The sequence below is a fragment of the Dendrobates tinctorius genome, unplaced genomic scaffold (genome assembly GCF_039654945.1).
Source record: "Dendrobates tinctorius isolate UK_male_01 unplaced genomic scaffold, ASM3965494v1 ptg000021l, whole genome shotgun sequence".
Taxonomy (NCBI): Eukaryota; Metazoa; Chordata; class Amphibia; order Anura; family Dendrobatidae; genus Dendrobates; species Dendrobates tinctorius.
Genome location: NW_027361689.1, coordinates 8,796,656 through 8,802,937, shown reverse-complemented (window position 1 = coordinate 8,802,937; position 6,282 = coordinate 8,796,656).

Below are 6,282 nucleotides of genomic sequence, written 5' to 3'. Positions count from 1 at the left end.
ATCACATTATCCATCACATGGCCATTCAAGTTATCCGTCATATGACGTATCACCTGACCCACCTCCATCATGTGATCCATACTATGACATGGAGGCGGGGTTCACAGTCTTGTGAGAGTCCATGCACCTTCATCAGTGGCCATTTTGAGGATAGAGGGAGCTATGCAATCTGTGAGGAACACCGCACTAACAATCAATTAATATATATTTAAGTGGCACAAAATCATGTCCCTCTCACATCTGGTGAAATGAAGATAAAGTGGAGAAATCCTTTAATGGCTTTAATAAAATATACAAATGATAAAAATATAACTGCCACCTGGCAGAATTCATTCATGCACAGCCACTCATTAATATAAATAATTAGAAATGTGAAGTTTTTACCATGGACATTTTTATTTTCCTCACTTGTGCCCATGGATTCCACCATGCAAGTTCAGTAATGAAAAATGATGAAAGGAAGGTGTTGAAATGAGCCCCAAGGATCGAAATTCTCGACATCAGCTAATAAAACACTGAGGTTTTCAATTTGTTGATTGCGAGTTGTTAACAGAAGGGACCGTAGCAAACACAGAATCGTTCACATACAGGAACGGCTCTAAAGAATAAAAAATAATATCGAAAACAAGACTTTATTTAGGTCAAGTCAACACTTTTGCATAAGTAAAGCGAAAAATAAAGCTGTAAATATGGTCTAAAATTGTGTTTGATGATATAGCGAGGGCACGGTTTACAGTCTGCTGCGAATGAAGGATAGCTATATAGTACAGAGCGGGGAACAAGCCTGGTATTGTGAAAGAAGTGGTTTTATAATGTGTGCTATGAAATAAGCAAAACTAAGGGGCTTTGTGAATGCCACAGAATGCAGAAAATATTGGACTCTAGAGCTGCTTTATGGAGAGTGTTGTCGAATAATGTAGTTTTGCTTCTGATGCAATATTTCCCTGAAATAAACATTCATTCATAAATTAAAATACATCTTTAGTATAGAAAAGGCAACATATGCATGTGACGTGAAAAATCTTTCTATGGCTAGTGTCCCGCGATTGTATATTCTCTTGCATATTTTCTCATCCCTAGAGAATCAAGTCAATTACGCAAATCACAGTGTAATCATAGCGCGTTCCAATTCTCTCAGATGAGGAGAAGATGGAGAAAAAAAACCTCTCCGTCTTCTCCATTCTGTCAGTTCGTGGAAATCTAATGTCAAGTGCAGTCCGAAATTTTCCAAGCACTCATCGACTTGCATGGTCAAGTGCGTTCCGAATATCGGATCAAACTCAGGCAAGCAGTGGAAAAAATGGGACGTGCAAAGTCTCATAGATCAACATTGGTCCAAAGTGTGATCCAATGTTTTGAATGATCGCACTTGGCCAGATAATATAGTCATCTGCGCGAGCCCTTTCATTGATCCATGCACACATCAGTTTTAAAAACAAATCTGCGTGTCCATAGATCTCAGAGCAGGACTTATTCTCATCCACTAGAGATGGCCATTATAGTCTATGGAGAGCTGTGTAAAACTGATGACGCACTGAACACAGACTTTGTACCGCAGAGATTCAACCAAGTGTCATTCCTTTTAATCTGATCCATTGGGAGGCGTCATTGGAGAAAATAGTTAAAAGTTTAACTGCTTCAGTGAAAAGGAAAATGGATAAGAAAAAAAAGGGATGCAACTAAGATGCGACTAGGACGGTATCTGAGTCAAAAGATTGCTGCATTTCTCATGGATGGTAACACTCTTAGAATATTGTTTTGTTTTATCCTAGACAAAGGTGCTAATCCCAATATTTTGATAATGGGGCTCCAGTTTAGAACCCTGTGCTGTAAGTACTGATCTACTCAGTCTTCTGTATAAATGAATACAACCTTTGCTTCATCCTAACATTTTCACTAAAGCTTGCATTCTTCAAGCAAAGGATGGAGAAGGTGAATTTTCCATTCCATGTTTGTGCTCTTGGTATCATTACTGTGTGTGTGTGAAGGAACAAGAGAAAAAAACAGTGCACCAAAGAGTAATAATGTAGATAGCACTGGGAGAAAGTATAGCCAACATGAAATCTTCTTTTAGGCACAGCATTATTGCATTATATCAAAAAAGTGAGTACACACATTTTTGAATATATTTTATTATATCTTTTAATGGGACAACACTGAAGAAATGACGCTTTGATGCAATGTAAAGTAGTCAGTTCACAGCTTATATAACAGTGTAAATGTGTGTGTACCGTTAATAACTCAGCACACGGCCATGACCCAGCCTATTTTGGCCTTAATGACCAGGCCATTTTTTGCAATTCTGACCAGTGTCCCTTTATGAGGTAATCACTCTGGAATGCTTCAACGCATCCCAGCAATTCTGAGATTGTTTTTTCGTGACATACTAGGCCTCATGTTAGTGGTAAATTTAGGTCGATAATTTTTGCGTTTATTTGTGGAAAAATCAGAAATTTGGCGAAAAGTTTGAAAATTGTGAAATTTTCAAATTTTGAATTTTTATTCTGTTAAACCAGAGAATTATGTGACACAAAATAGTTACTAAATAACATTTCCCACATGTCTACTCTACATCAGCACAATTTTGGAAACAAATTTTTTTTGTTAGGAAGTTATAAGGGTTAAAAGTTGACCAGCGATTTCTCATTTTTAAAACAAAATTTGCAAAACCATATTTTTTAGGGACCACCTCACATTTGAAGTCACTTTGAGGGGTCTATATGGCAGAAAATACACAAAAGTGATACCCAAAAGTGACACCATTCTAAAAACTGCACCCCTCAAGCTACTCAAAACTATATTGAAGAAGATTATTAACCCTTTAGGTGCTTCACAGGAACTAAAGCAACATGGAAGGAAAAAATGGACATTTTAATTTTTCCAACAAAAATTTTCTTTTATCATCAATTTTTTCATTTTCACATGGGCAACAGGATAAAATGGATCCTAAAATTTGTTGGACAATTTCTCCTGAGTACACCAATACCTCATACGTGGTCATAAACCACTGATTGGGCGCACGGCAGGGCTCGTAAGGGAAGGAGCACCATTTGACTTTTTGAATGGAAAATATGCTAGAATATTTAGCGGTTGCCATGTCGCGTTTGGAGAGCCCCTATGTGCCTAAACATTGGAACTCCCCCACAAGTGACCCAATTTTGGAAGCTAGTCCCCTCAAGGAACTTATCTATATGTATAGTGATCACTTTGAACCCCCAGGTGCTTCACAAATTGATCCATAAAAAAAAGTACTTTTTTTTCCCAAAAAATTTTTTTAGCCTCAGTTTTTTCATTTTTACAAGGGCAACAGGATAAAATGGATTCTAAAATTTGTGGGGCAATTTCTCCTGAGTACACTGATACCTCATATGTGGTCATAAACCACTGTTTGGGCGCACGGCAGGGTCCGGAAGGGCAGGAGCGCCATTTGACTCTTTGAATGGAAAATTAGCTCCAATCGTTATCGGACACCATGTCGCGTTTGGAGAGCCCCTGTGTGCCTAAAAAGTGACACCATTTTGGAATCTAGACCCCTTAAGGAGCTTATCTAGATGTGTAGAGAGCACTTTGAACTTCCAAATGCTTCACAAAAGTTTATAAAGCAGAGCAGTGAAAATAAAAAAATCATTTTTTTTCCTCAAAAATGATATTTTAGCATATTTTTTATTTTCATATGGCTAACATGAGAAATTGGACCCCAAAAGTTGCTGTCCAGTTTGTCCTGAGTATGCTGGTACCCCATATGTGGGGGGGAACCACTGTTTGGGCACACGGCAGGGCGCAGAATGGAAGGAGCGTCATTTGACTTTTGAATGGAAAATTAGCTCCAATCATTAGCGGACACCATGTCGTGTTTGGAGAGCCCCTGTGTGCCTAAACTTTGGATCTCCCCCACATATGACCCCATTTTGGAGACTAGACCCCCTAAGGAACTTATCTAGATGCATAGTGAGCACTTTGAACCCCCAGGTGCTTCACAGAAGTTTATAAGGCAGAGCCATGAAAATAAAAAATATTTTTTTTCCTCAAAAAATTATATTTTAGTCCGCAATTTTTTAATTTACAAGGGTAACAGGATAAATTGGACCCCTAAAGTTGTTTTCCAGTTTGTCCTGAGTATGCTGGTACCCCATATGTTGGGGGGACCACTGTTTGGGCACACGTCGGGGCTCGGAAGGGAAGTAGTGACACTTTGAAATGCTGACTTTGATGGAATAGTCTGCGGGCATCATGTTACATTTGCAGAGCCCCTGATGTACCTAAACTGTGGAAACCCCCCACAAGTGACCCCATTTTGGAAACTAGACCCCCCCAAGGAAATTATCTAGATGTGTGGTGAGCACCTTGAAACCCTAAGTGCTTCACAGAAGTTTATAATGCAAAGCTGTGAAAATAAAAAATCATTTTTTTCTTCAAAAAATGATTTTTTAGCTCACAATTTTTTATTTTCACAAGGGTAAGAGGAGAAATTGGACCCCAAAGGTTGTTGTCCAATTTGTCCTGAGTGTGCTGGAACCCCATATGTGGGGGGAACCATTGTTTAGGCATACGTCAGAGCTCGGAATGGAAGTAGTGACATTTTGAAATGCAGACTTTGATGGAATGGTCTGAGGTCATCGTTACTTTTGCAGAGCCCCTGATGTGCCTAAACAGTAGAAACCCCCCACAAGTGACCCCATTTTGGAAATTAGACCTTCCAAGGAACTTAGCTAAATGTCTGGTGAGCACTTTGAACCCCCAAGTGCTTCACAGAAGTTTATAACGCAGAGACGTGAAAATAAAAAAATCATTTTTTTTCCGCAAAAATCATTTTTTAGCCCCCAATTATTTATTTTCCCAAGGGTAACAGGAGAAATTAGACCCCCAAAGTTGTTGTGCAATTTGTCCTGAGTACGCTGATACCCCATATGTTGGGGTAAAGCACTGTTTGGGCACACTTCGGGGCTTGGAAGGGAGGGAGCACCGTTTGACTTTTTGAACGCAAAATTGGCTGGAGTCCATGGTGGCACCATGTCACGCTTGTAGACCCCCTGATGTGCCTAAACAGTGGGAACCCCTCAATTCTAACCCCAACACACCCCTAACCACAACCCTAACTCGAACACACCCCTAACCCTTATCCCAACACTAACTATAACCCTAACCACAAGCCTAACCCTAATCTTAATCCTAATTCCAACCCTAACCCTAATTCTAACCCTAACCCTTATTCTACCCTAACCCTAACTCCAACCCTAACCCTAATTCCACCCTAACCCTAATTCCACCCTAACCCTAATTCCAACCCTAATCCTAATTCCACCCTAACCCTAATTCCAACCCTAACCCTAATTCTAACCCTAACCTTAGCCTTAGCCCTAACCCTAACCCTAGCCCTAACCCTAACCCTAATGGAAAAATAAAAATAAAAATATTTTCTTTATTTTATTATATGTGCCTACCTATGGGAGTGATAGAGGGAGGGTTATTTACTTTTTATTTCATTTTGATCACTGTGAGAGTTTATCACAGTGATCAAAATGAATTAATCAAATCTGCAGCCGGCAGATTCGGGCGGGCGCACTGCGCATGCGCCCGCCATTTTCCAAAATGGCGGCGCTCATGATCCGGGACCGCAGGACAACGGGAGTGACAATGGCACTCGGTAAGCACCGGGGGTGGGAGGGGGGTCATCGGACTGCGGGGGGAGCGGAAGGAAGGTGGAGGGGGCAGATGATGACAGCGGCGGCACAGTGCAGTGAATAATAGAATGGTAGAGTTGAAAGGGACCTCCTGGGCCATCTGGTCCAACCCCCTGCTCAAAGCAAGATTCGCTAAATCATCCCAGACAGATGTCTGTCCAGCCTCTATTTGAAGACTTCTATTGAAGGAGAACTCACCACCTCTCGTGGCAGCCTGCTCCACTCATTGATCACTCTAACTGTCAAAAAGTTTTTTCTAATATCTAATCTGTGTCTCCTCCCATTCAGTTTCATTCCATTGATTCTAGTCTTTCCTTGTGCAAATGAGCATAAAGATGATCATTCTACAATGTGACAGCCCTTGAGATATTTGTAGACAGCTATTAAGTCTCCTTTTTGTCTTCTCTTCTGCAAGCTAAACATTCCCAAATCCTGCAACCTTTCCTCATAAGACAGGGTTTGCAGACCAGTCACCATTCTGGTCGCTCTTTTCTGAACTTGCTCCAGTTTGTTGATGTCTTTTTTAAAATGTGGCGCCCAAAACTGGACACAGTATTCCAGATGAGGTCTGATCAAAGAGGAGTAGAGGGCAATAATGACT